The following is a 12,427-nucleotide window of genomic DNA, read 5'->3' as shown; positions in this document are numbered from 1 at the left end:
AACATTATATAAACTTTGTATCTGAACTCTAAGGACCATAGGGTCTTTATAACTATCTTCCAGCTGTTAGAATGTAAGGTCCTTGAAAGTTTTTCTGTGTGAATCTGCTTGTAATACACTAAATATTTTTTCATTCATTTCTCTTCCTGACAGGAGATTCTTCAAATTTGACTGCAGGCAGAGGAGATCACCATCATTGGAAAAGGGGGTACAGTGTAAACCAGATAGCATTGAGGAATAACAATAGCAACAACTCATTTCTATATAGTTCTAAAGTTTATAAAATGCTTCTTGTAAAGTAGGAAGAGCAAACATTTTCAAATGAGAAAGCTGAACCAGAAGAGACCTTAGATACTATGTATTTGATCCTCCTCATCTTTGCAAATAAAAAAAAATACTGAGGCTTATATAAGGGAAGTGCTTTGCCCTAGTTCATATGGGTAGGTAATGTCAAAGTTAGAATTTTAAGTCAGGTCTTCTGACCTCAAATCTAGTACTTTTACTAGACACCATGACTATGTAAATTGAACCTAACCCTGACTTGCTTTCCTTCTCTGCTGCTCTAATAATCAAGATAACTTCTCCAGCAAGACAAACCTTCTCATAGCTTCCTAATAATGCTATCAGCATTCCTCTTTCTTGTACTTTACTCTTCTTCTATCGAGACCTTCCCTCTTTGTTCCACTTGCCTAACATCTATTCTTCAAAACCTAATTTAGTCCCTCCCTCTATTGGGAAGTCTTTCCTGGCCTCTATAGCACATATATTTTTAGCTCCTTCCCCTGAGTTCCTAAAGGCCTTATTGTATTGCTTATTAGGTATTTATGTCATAGAAATCAATTCTGTTATTTATCTTTTTCTATATGTCTGATCTCTCTAAGTAGAATAGGGATATTCTATGTCACTATTGTCAAATCTAAAGCTGAGAGGGATGAACATGAAACTGAGAGGTATGATAAAGATGTTGAATGAGAAAATCAGAATCTCAGCAGACTAGAATGATGAGCTGAATCTAACAAGATAATGCTTAGTGAAGATTAATGTAAATTCCCTACTTTGGGGCCCAAAAAATCAACCATAAAAGGATAGCATGAAGGAGACATGGTTAATAGTAGTTTCTGTGAAAAAAAGATCTATGGATTTCAGTGGATTGGAAACTCAGTAGATGTTAGTAGTGCAAGATGGCAGCTGGGAAAGCTTCTGCTAGTCAGGCTGCATAAAAGGAGGCAGAGATCTTAGAGCAAGAGAGATGATAGTCTTATTGCTTGTTGCCTTGTTCAGAACATATCTGATGGAACGGAGAGTTGATACAAATTGACGAGTCTAAAATAAAGAAGACCTGAGTTCAAATTTGGCTTGAGACATAAGTTGTTTGACCTTGGCTAAGTCATTTAACCTCAACTGTAAAATGACAATAGCATCTATCTTCCAAAGTTGATGTGAGGACAAAAAAGATAAAAGTTGAAAAACACTTAGAGCATTGCCTGATATATAGTAGGTATTCTTTTTTCTACATCTGAGAATTGGGGAAAGATATAAGAAATCATATTTTTGACTTACCAAAAAAGAAGAACTTTAATAATTGGGGCTAACAATGGAAAGGACTACTTTATAAAGTGTTAAAGTCCCAATGACTGAAGGTCAGAGAGGCTAGATATCTCCTTGACTGGAAGGCTGTAGAGCTCTCTTACCAAGGGAAAAAAATTGAGCTAAATCCCTTCTGAAAATCAGGAATTCTGTAATTGCTTATCTTTGTATCCCCTTAGGACCCTTTATAACATTGCATCATTAATTAGTAGGCTAATATTTGAAAAAAACCATTCTGAAATCACTATCCCCTTTTTTCCATACTTTTGAGACAAGTTACCCCATTCTTTTAACTCTGTTCCACCTAGAATCATGTTTAAAATTCTTTAATTCTTCTTATCTTCCACCCCATCCTCCTTCCTTTATTTCCAAAATCTCCCCAGTCATTTTCTCCATTTAGTTTCAATGAATATTATAGACTTGTGATTCTGTCCTAGAAATCTCAGCTTTGTCCAATACAATGACCCTCTTCCTGGATTCCTTGCTAGGAACCAGGCCTTGGTGACTATAAATTTGCATCCTTTAGACTGTGCTAACAGCCACACTTCAGATTTTATTTATGATTTGCCGAACTCTGGTATTGTCCTTGGGGTTGGGAAGTCATAGTGGGAAATCATGATCCCTGTCCTTAGGGCTGAGAGACTCCATAAAGCAGGCCCATGAAGACATAAGAATGTCCAATTCTTGATTTCCATTCCCCATCAACTTCCCATACCTCTCTTCTGCACTTTCATTAACTCAGAGAATTCTGGGACAGCAGGAGGTGAGGTGGGGAGAGGAAGGCAGGATGGGCTATAGAGTAGAGAAGGCAAGAGTTCAGAATTAAACAAAAATGAGAGGTCATTTAATTTATTCGATTCAACAATAACTTTTATCTTTATAGCATTTTAAGATTAGCAAAGCATTTTTCTTACAACTCTGTCAAGAAGGCAATATAAATTTTATTATGTCCATTTTACAGATGAGAAAATCGAGATGAAGTGATTTGTCTGTGATTACATGGCAATAATTAGAAGAGCCAGAACTCAAACCCAGTCCTTATTCCAAGTGCAGTGAGTCTTCTTTAAAACAGATATTTCATCTATTATCTCATTTGACTCATATGCAAACCTTCTAGTTGAAGGACAAAACTAGGGCTTTTGCCACTACAACAGGCAGCTTCTCAATACCAACAATCCAACGAGAACAGTAGAGATAGAAATATTTTTAAATGATAGATACTGTTCTTGAGGAGCTTACAATTGAATAAATGGATTTATGGTCACTGATTTTCATCAGTCATTTCAGGCATATCCGATTCCCTGTGATCCTATTTTGGATTTTTTGGCAAAGCTACAAGAATGGTTTGCCATTTCCTTCTCCAGCTCATTTTACAGATGAAAGACCTGAAGCAAGCAGGGTAAGGTGCCTTCCCCAGGATTATATGGTTGATAAGTGTCTGAGACCTGATTTGAACTCAGGGATTCCTTACCCTAGGTTCCCTGAACCACCTAGATGACCATTAGATCAGAATACTCATTATGAAAATAAGGAAATGATGTCTCAGGGAGAAGAAAAGCTTGCCCCAGGGAAGGAGGGACCAAAAAACTCCCCAAGCTCAAGACTTGATTCCATGACCAAGGCTACTTTCACCCCAAAATCATATCTACCACATCTAACTGCCAAATACTGTGACCTTCTAAACCTTCCCTTCAATCCTGAGTCCAAAAGAGAACAAAGAATTCTGACATCCCCTTGCAAAATGTTGGAAGAGACATGATTTAGGTAACTGAGTTACTTTTATGAAGACTTTCTTGAAAACAATCCATAGATGGAACACATGTCCTTAAGTATGAAAAATATTTCCTTTTCTTCAGATTACCCCTACTCCATGCAGACCTCTGAGATTTCCCAGATCAAGACTTCTTATCTCTTCCACAGAGTACTTTATTGGACATCCAACATACAAGTTTAAAAATTTTTAAATGTCTGGGAGAGATCAAATGGAAGAGAGAAAGTCTGGAGTTGGAAAGAAACTTTTCTAGGTGAAAGGATCAAAGAAGTTCCCACAGAGGTAGTCAATCAATCAGCGAGCATTAATTAGTGCCTACTGTTAGTTTACTGTACAAAAAAACTGTACAAAGAAAAGTCAGAAATATTTCCTGCCCCTAAGGAACTTGCATGTTATGAGAGAGATGGCATGTAAATGGTTTTGTTGTTTAGTCATTTTCAGTCATATCTGACTCTGAGATCCCTTCCAGCAAAGATACTACCTACATGACATATGCAGCATTGTGGAAGGTCATCGATTGAGACCCCATTGATGGCTAGGGGAGGGAAGGGAGGTAACTAAAAGAGGTCTCTGGCAGAAAGAGATACCTATTATGGTTCTTGAAGGAAGAGAAGGATTTCTGATTTCTTTCTTTGTAAAGGAGCATCCTTTATACTAAACCAAATTCTCATTAAGTAAAAAGCTTTGAAAATATAATGAATGCTCATCTTCTTGCAATTTCTATGTGATCCTGACCTGAGAGAGGAGACTGGACAAGATGATCTCTTTTACAAAGTCCCTGTCCCTCTCACCTTTCCAAGCCCTGTGATTCTAGGAACCCTTAAAGAAATAGACCTGGATTACCATTTGTGTTCCTTGGAAGGGAGCTTGTAAATTATTTTAGGATTAAATAAGTGTGATGGATAAAGGGAAAGAATAGAAAAAAATGAGGCACAGAGAGGCAAAGAAAGCTGCCCAATGCATCACAGCCAATCAATAGGAACTATGAAACAAAGTTATCGTTCCTTTGTAGGAAAGCTCAATCTTTTTAAATATACGTTCTTCTCTGCCTAATGCAGTAATGCTTTGACAATGCCTGTATAAACCAAATAAACTTCCCTGCTCCTCATTTTCCTCATCATGAGGAATGTGCCTATCACCGGCAAAGGGAAGACGTGTTTCTTTTCAAGAACCCTTTTGCAAGGCCCTGACATTTAAGATGAAAAGAAGAGGAAAATGTTCCTGGCTGCTAATAGTATATGGTTCAGGTACAGAATTAGCATTAGAAAAGGCAACACTTTCTTTCTTATCATTTCCAAGAAGTCCGTGTCCAATGGCGCTTTGCTACCCTTCAAATGCTTCCCATCCCATTGTCTGTTGTCAATAATCACTTACCTTCAGTCTCATAAATGTCACTCTTTGGATGCTCATAAACAGCCCCATTCCCTTTTTAAATTAGCAAGTAGGAATATTTATGGGTTTCTATTAAGGATAATGGGTGGGGGGAGTCGAGGGAAGGAGAATACAGAACAAACTGGATATGCAACCAGCCTTTGGGTACAAAGATAATATTCCTGGCACACGGTCAGAGAGAGGTGCCCTTTGAGTTGTGCTTTGCTATAGCAGTAGGGGAAAAGTATGTACTGAAACATTCACATTCTCTTCCCCTGCCCCCCTTATGACAAGGGCACATTTCCAATAAGAGCGGATGGGTTTAAAGCTTGATCTGGGGCCAGGGTCAGAACCCAAACCAGAAGAAGGGTCAGGATTCACTTTATGACATCCAGGAAGATATTTCTAGATGTAGGATCAACTCTTAATATGGTCCTTGTGTCAAGTTTTGGTAATAACCTGGGGTCCATGAATTTTGAAAAAAATTGATATCTATTTCAATGTAATTGTTTTTTGCAATCAGATATATTTTGCCTTATGAATTTAAAAGCATTCTTCTGAGAAAGGGTCCAAATACTCCACCAGAAGAGGTTTATAACACCAAGAAATTAAGACCCCCGAACTAGCATCATGGACGATTCAGGGTTCGGGTTCAACCTAGACTTGGCCCTCACAAATACTGAACCTAAATCACTGTCATTATTAATTTTAAACATTTTAAATTTTTCATGATTTTTTTCAAGAGGTTGAGGATTATCACTATTTCTCTCTGAAAGGAGATTCTCAGATCCTCCAAACCATCCTCTCACCTGATACTTCTCACAACTTCCATTGTCACCAGACTGAGCCCATGTAATCTCAAGTGTGATGAATGGTCAGAATTGGAAAATACTTTAATTTCCCCTTCAGTGCAGCACAATTTTATTAAGCCTTTCTGATATCAAAGACCCTTAGAATTAAAAAGGCCCTTAGGACATAGAACATCAGAGCTGAAGGGACCTTCAATGAGATTACAAAGAACCTTTTCTTGGTTCCACAGAACAGAGTCTGTTGAAGTTTGGCAGTCTGGTGAAGCCTGTGGACTCCTGTTCAGAAGAATGGTTTCAAATGCATTAAATAAAACATATCAAATTGCAAAGGACACCAATTTTATTGAAATAAAGATATAATTTTCTCCCCATTCAAATTCATGATTGTCCTGAAATCTATCTTCCAACCCCTTGAAGGTCCAGAGACTCTTTTTTAGGAACCAATGATCCAGACCAGTGCCCTCATTTTATAGAAGGGAAAACAGGTTCAGAAAAAGAGTGAAGCTCAAGGGGCGGCTAGGTGGTGCAGTGGATAAAGCACCAGCCCTGGAGTCAGGAGTACCTGGGTTCAAATCTGGTCTCAGACACTTAATAATTACCTATCTGTGTGGCCTTGGGCAAGCCACTTAACCCCATTTGCCTTGCAAAAACCTAAAAAAAAAAGTGAAGCTCAACCAAATCCACAGAAGGATCATATGGCAGACCCAGGTTCAGAACTCAGGTCATTTCCTAGTCCAGCATTCTTTACATTATATTACCATAGGCTATGCCCAACTAGGGGTGCCTCCCTAGGTTAATGACTGCCAAGTACACTAGAAAACCTATCTTCTCATAGGAAACAGATTGGCAACACTTGATTTCTAAATTAGCTAATATTCTTGCTTGCCAAAGTACATTAGTGGAAACCACGGTCAAAAGAGAGGATGCTGCTGCAAGTGGGAAAGGGAGAAAAAATAACTATAGACTATGAAAGAGGTGAAGCCCACCACCACCCTAGGCATCCTCAAAGCATATCCCAGCCTACTCAGTCATGCCCAAAGTATAATGATGGAAACCCTAATGCTGCTCTGATCTCTAGGACCAGTGGGGTTTCCATCATCAGTTTTTATTCTGGTGTTATGTATTTATTACTGCATATTGTGGACTGGGGGACACAGGGCAGGACTAGAGAGCAAGAGATCCAGATTCAATCCCAACACTGCCACTTACTCCATGACCCTGAGAAACCCACTTAACCTCTGTGAGCATCAATCTAACCATCTGCAAAAATGGTAATAATGGTACTAATAATTTCCAACCTTCACAATGTATACAGAAATGTCCAAAGTTCTGGATTCCAATCCTGATTCTAGCGATTGCCTTGTGACCTTGAGTCAGTCATAGATTTGTATTAACAGTCTCAAAATTGGAAGGGAACCTTAGCAACAGTCATTTGACCCAACACAAAACACAGAGATATTAGCCCTACCTCTTAATTTATCTCTACTGAGCCTGTTTCCTCATTTGTAGGTGGAGGAGGTGAGGGGAACAAGTACTGTGCTAAGTAATTTACTGCTATTATATCTCATTTGATCCTAGATGCTTTTATGATTCCCTATTTTACAGTTGAGGAAACTAAAGCAGACCAGAGTCATACAGCTAGTAAGTGCCTGAGGCTAGATTTGAACCCAAGTCTGCCTAAATCCTGGTCCAGAGGTCTATGCATTGCACCACTTAGCTGATTTTGTAATCTTTAAAAGATATCCAATAGGAGATTATTGAGTTAAAGTGGAGCTGTGGATAGAGTGATGGACTTGGAATCCAGAAGTCCTCGGTTTGCATCCTGCCTAAAACACTAGCCATATCACTTGCAGTTTCTGGTACTTGCTTCCTCATATGCAAAGTGAAGGGTTTGGACAGTGACCTCCAAGGTCCCTTCTAGCTCAAAAATCTCAGATCCAAGACACTTATTGTCATCATCATTACATATTTGGTACTTAATTTATTTATTATTAAAGTGTTCCATAATGTGGATCATCATTATTATCATCATCTTTATTTTTGCTGTGATGATTATTTATAAAATCTTTGAGGTGAGAGCAAAAGTCCCTGGGGGGTTGAGGGCCCATAGTAGAGAGAGTCTCGGTGGGCTCCGAGAGCTGCTTGCCTGCCTAGCTCCATCTTGCAACCAGGATTAGTTCTTGTAGCTTCCTGGGCTTGCAAAAGTGATTCCACCTTAAATGGGTTTTTATCAAACTGTGCACTGGTGAGCTCATGCTAATATTGGCTCCAATAAAGAGCAAATGAGTGCCCGGCTCGACTCGTCTTATCGCACAGTCAAAACTGATGGCTGCAGAAGTCATAAAGATCCTATTTAATCTCGTGCCTATCTATCACCGGGAACGTCTTTATCCTCTTTGTGCGGGGTAATATCTACTCATTACGAAAGCAAAACAGATCTGGCATGAATAAAGGCGGAATGAAGTGCTCACTTTGATTTTGACAGCATGATCGGTGGACGCACTAATCTGTGAGAATCAAAGGGTCTAAATTATTCCATACCGGTAATTTGAGGGAACAGTTCAGAGCATCCCCCAGCTGCTTTCAAATATTGTGACGTGTCCTGATAAAACATCCCTCCCAATTTACTTGCTCTGCACTTGACTAATCTGTTAGAGAGCTCACGATGTCTAATCATGCCATCAGCACGCGAGAAGGAGTTCAATTGGAACTCAAATGAAAGGAGATTGGAGAACTATCCTCAATTGAAATTACATTTGTAAATGAGCCATAGTTTCTGTGCCGAGTGCGTTATGGTAAATCTGCCCAGAGAAGTCGTTAGCTGGAGGCAGCAGCGAAGCCAGCAGAGGCGAGGGGGCTGGCGGGGCCAGGTTCCATCTCCACCAGGTTGGAAGGGATGGCTGTGCGTCACCCAACCCAACCCGACTCCCACCCCAAAGCAGAGCACTGTTCTTTTTTTAAAGGGAGCCAGTGCAGGCAAACTTGGGATAGTATGTCCTAATCAAGGCCCTAAGGAAGAGTGGGAGGAAGAATGGGTAGTAGAGAGAAGAGTTTGACTATGTAGAGAGCTGAGAGTTAATGTCCAAGCTGTGACCACTGGTCATCGGTCACAAGCCAGCAACGGCTGGATAGGCAGAGTTTTTCTATACACCAGCTAGCAGCATCCCAAGACCTCTAACTCAACCCCCTCCACCTCACTCCAAAAGAAAGAGATTAGAAGTTGGTGTTAACGTTAACAAGAACATTGTGAGTTGATCAACCTTGATGGATGCAGCTCTTCTCAGCAGTTCAGGGAGCTAGGATAACTCTGGGAGACCTATGATGAACAATGCTTTCCCCATCCAGAAGAAAAACAAAACAAAGCAAAACCAAGCCAAAAAATCCTGCAGAATCTGAATAAACACTGTTCACTTTTCAAAAATTTCTCCTATGTTTTTCCTTCCAAACTCATGATTTTCTTTCTTGTCCCTTAATTCTAATTCCTCATATAAGAAATGACTAATCTATAAACATGTTAAACACAAATGTGTATGTACAATGTTCATCAGATTGTTCATCACTAAGGGGAGGGGTGGAAGAGGAGGGTAGCGGGAAATTATGTATGTGGCTGAATATTGGAAAGCTTTTAAAAATGTAGTTGGAAAAATAAAACAAAATATCAATTTAGGAAAAAAAGAAACTGGTGTTAAGATGCAATTTTCATTGATCTTCAAATCTGTGCCAAACTCTCTGGTGTTCTTCATGTCTCAGATCTCAAACAGTTGCTGGTCCAGCCTATAATTCAAGAATTCCACATTGATATACACAGCAAAGTGCAGGGCATAGTCATAGATATATAGGGAAAGCTATCTAGGCCTAGGATCCCAGAACTGAGCTGCTATAATATAAAAGTGATCTCATCTGATTTTCTTATTAGAAGTATATGCTCAGGGGTGGCTAGGTGGCACAGTGGATAGAGCACCAGCTCTGGAGTCAGGAGGACCTGAGTTCAAATCTGGTTTCAGACACTTATTAATTACCTAGCTGTGTGACCTTGGACAAGCCACTTAACCCCACTGCCTTGCAAAAACCTAAAAAAGAAGTAAAAGTATATGCTTTCTGAAGGGAACAGAATCAAGAGAACATTGTACTCAATGCGAGTTGAACTGTGATGGATGCAGTTCCTCTCAGCTGTCCAGAGTTCAAGGACAACCCTGGAAGACTTGTTATGGATGATGCCATCCACAACCAGAAGGAAAAAAGTAACATGGAACCTGAATGTATACTATGTCCACTTTATTAAAACTTCTCTTATGTTTTTCCTTCCTATCTCATGACTTTCCCTGCAGTTCCTAATTCCTCTTAAACAGTGCCTAATATGTAAATATGTTAAACATAAATGTATATGTACAATTTTTACCAGACTGTTCTCCACCAAGGGGATGGGGGAGGGAAGGTTAGAAAATTTTTGACTTATAAATTTGCAAATGGATGAATGTTGAAGAACTACCCAGTAATTGGAAACATGAAATATAAAAAAAAAACTAGCATGTAATTGGAAAAATAAAATATATTTTAAAAGAAATGTATGCTCTCCTTACTTTTATATGCTGTCCATAAGCAGTCTCAGAGTAAGAGAAAGGATGGTACCCTTCTTGAGTTATGATTTTTCCTTTCCCCTATGGCCCAGTGCCATTGACTTCAACACTGGCAAAAAGAGTCCTTCCAGATCTGGTGCACCCCATGATCTCGTCCTTTCAAAGTGCCACTCTCTTTATAAAGAACAAGAAAACTATTTGTGACCTTGGAAAAGACCCTATCTGGACCTCAAGTTCTGCTTGGGTTCAATCAGGAAGCGTGATTAGACATTTTCTAAGACACCCGAGATATGTTATTATGTAAGAAATAGAATTGACCCAGATTCTAGCCTATAAGATACATATTCTTTTTTTTCTGCAAGGCAAACGGAGTTAAGTGTCTTGCCCAAGGCCACACAGGTAGGTAATTATTAAGTGTCTGAGGCCAGATTTGAACCCAGGTCCTCCTGACTCCAGGGCTGGTGCTTTATCCACTGTGCCACCTAGCCGCCCAAAATACATGTTCTTTAGACACAAAAAAGGCCTTACAGATTACTAAGCCATGGTCTTCACCATGAAAAGAGAAAGAATTGTTGATAAAAGGAAGAGTAAAACCTTAACCCCATATGTTCTCTCTCTATATATAGGACTATTTTTAGTTCCATCAAAAATCCCACCTTCTCCAAGCAGCTTTTTTTAATCCCTTGCTATCAATTACCTATTTATCCTGTATTGGTTTGTGTGTATATATTTATATGAATGTTATCTCTGCCAATGCTCCTTTCTAGAAGAGACTTTCTTTTGCCTTTTGTTGTATCCCCAGGTCTAAATACAATGTTTACCATATGGTAGCTACTTAATAAACCTTTCTTAATTGACTGACTATGATGGCACCTATTCAAACAAAACCACTCTAGGCTTCTCACTCTGATTTGAATTAGTTCCTACTGAGTTGGCCTTAGAGGGAAGGCAGGCCAAGGATCCTGTTGCAATTATCCAGATGATTTAGAACAAAATCAATCAATGAATCAATTAGCTAACATGTATTGGGTCCTTCCTGTGCATAAATCCCTCTGCTGGGTCCCATTTGTGGGTATGATTCCTCTACTTACAATTTGTGATTATGGGAAGATTTTTTTTCCTTTTAATCTTCTGGGTTTTTTTCCCTTCTGGAGAGGAGAATGTAATGTAATATGACTGGAGTTGAGAATACTAATCTTCTTGAGTTCAAATGTGACCTCGAATACTTACCAGCTTTGTGACCCTGGTATTCCTCAATTTCCTCATTTGTAAAATGAACTGGAGAAGGAGATGGCAAACCACTCTGGTATCTTTGGCAAGAAAATGGCAAATGGGGTCACAAAGAGACATGGCTGGAAAATGACTCAACAATAGAAATATAGAAATTATTGCACTTGCACTACTTACATCCCAAACCTATGGTGAGGAAAGCTGTTGGTCAGTCTAGTGATACAGTAACTGTTATTATGGTCTATTTAATTGTTTTCTTTCAATGATGAATTTAACAAATGATAACAAATATCAGTATTTCAATATTCAAATAAGTGAAAAAGGACCCTATGGGAAACTCTGAACTTTTGTTATATGAAATTTGGTTTTGTTATTGTCCAATGACCAAAAAAGTCATGCCCAATACTTTGTGACCCCATTTGAGGTTTTCTTGGCAAAGATACTGGAGTATCTTTATTTCCATCTCCAGTTCATTTTTACAGATGAGAAAACTGAAGCAGATAGAGTAAGTGACATGTTCAGAATTTCAAAGTTAGTGTTGTTAAACTCAGGAAGATGTATTCCTTTTTTTTTATAAAAACCATTTTTAAAAAAAATCTGTACTTAAGAAGTAAAACAAGCATTTCCACCACAAAATGGAAATAAAAAGAACAGAGGACTGCATCTGAAACTGCAGGTCCATTTTGTACAACTGGCTATTCCTTTCAAATATACAACAAAGTTATCATGTAACTTTCTTTTTTTCCCCCTTCTTCTTCTGCCCTCCTCCCTTACACTCCAGCTCTCCACCAAGTTGAGACTTCCTAACTTCAGCTTGGCATTACACCATCTAGCTGCCCCCAAATTTAGTATATACATGTTTTCAAAAATGCATATTAAATTTAACATAATAATACCAAAACTGTGTTGATTTTCTGGATCCCTTTCTGAATTTTCTTCTTCTCCCTTTTGTGTATTATGATCAAGTTCTCCAAAAAAATCCATCCTCTGCTTATCTTTGGGGGGAATTATTAATATTATTAATTTAATAGGGGATGCTATAGAACATTGGCACAGATGCCACAGAACACTGAGAAAAACTT

General features: G+C 38.8%; 1 long non-coding RNA gene across 1 annotated transcript; it reads right to left on the bottom strand.

Moving 5' to 3' along the window:
* Positions 1-9,265: 9,265 nt before the first annotated feature.
* Positions 9,266-11,253, bottom strand: LOC141516427 (uncharacterized). Its single transcript, XR_012476702.1, has 3 exons — positions 11,207-11,253; positions 10,119-10,289; positions 9,266-9,312 (listed from the first exon to the last, which is right to left on the bottom strand). It is a non-coding gene; the product is annotated as an uncharacterized LOC141516427 (long non-coding RNA).
* Between the last annotated feature and the right edge of the window lie 1,174 nt (positions 11,254-12,427).

Source organism: Macrotis lagotis, chromosome 3 (assembly GCF_037893015.1).
Source record: "Macrotis lagotis isolate mMagLag1 chromosome 3, bilby.v1.9.chrom.fasta, whole genome shotgun sequence".
Taxonomy (NCBI): Eukaryota; Metazoa; Chordata; class Mammalia; order Peramelemorphia; family Peramelidae; genus Macrotis; species Macrotis lagotis.
The sequence above is the reverse complement of the archived record's forward strand: the minus strand, read 5'-3'. Positions and strand labels throughout refer to the sequence as shown.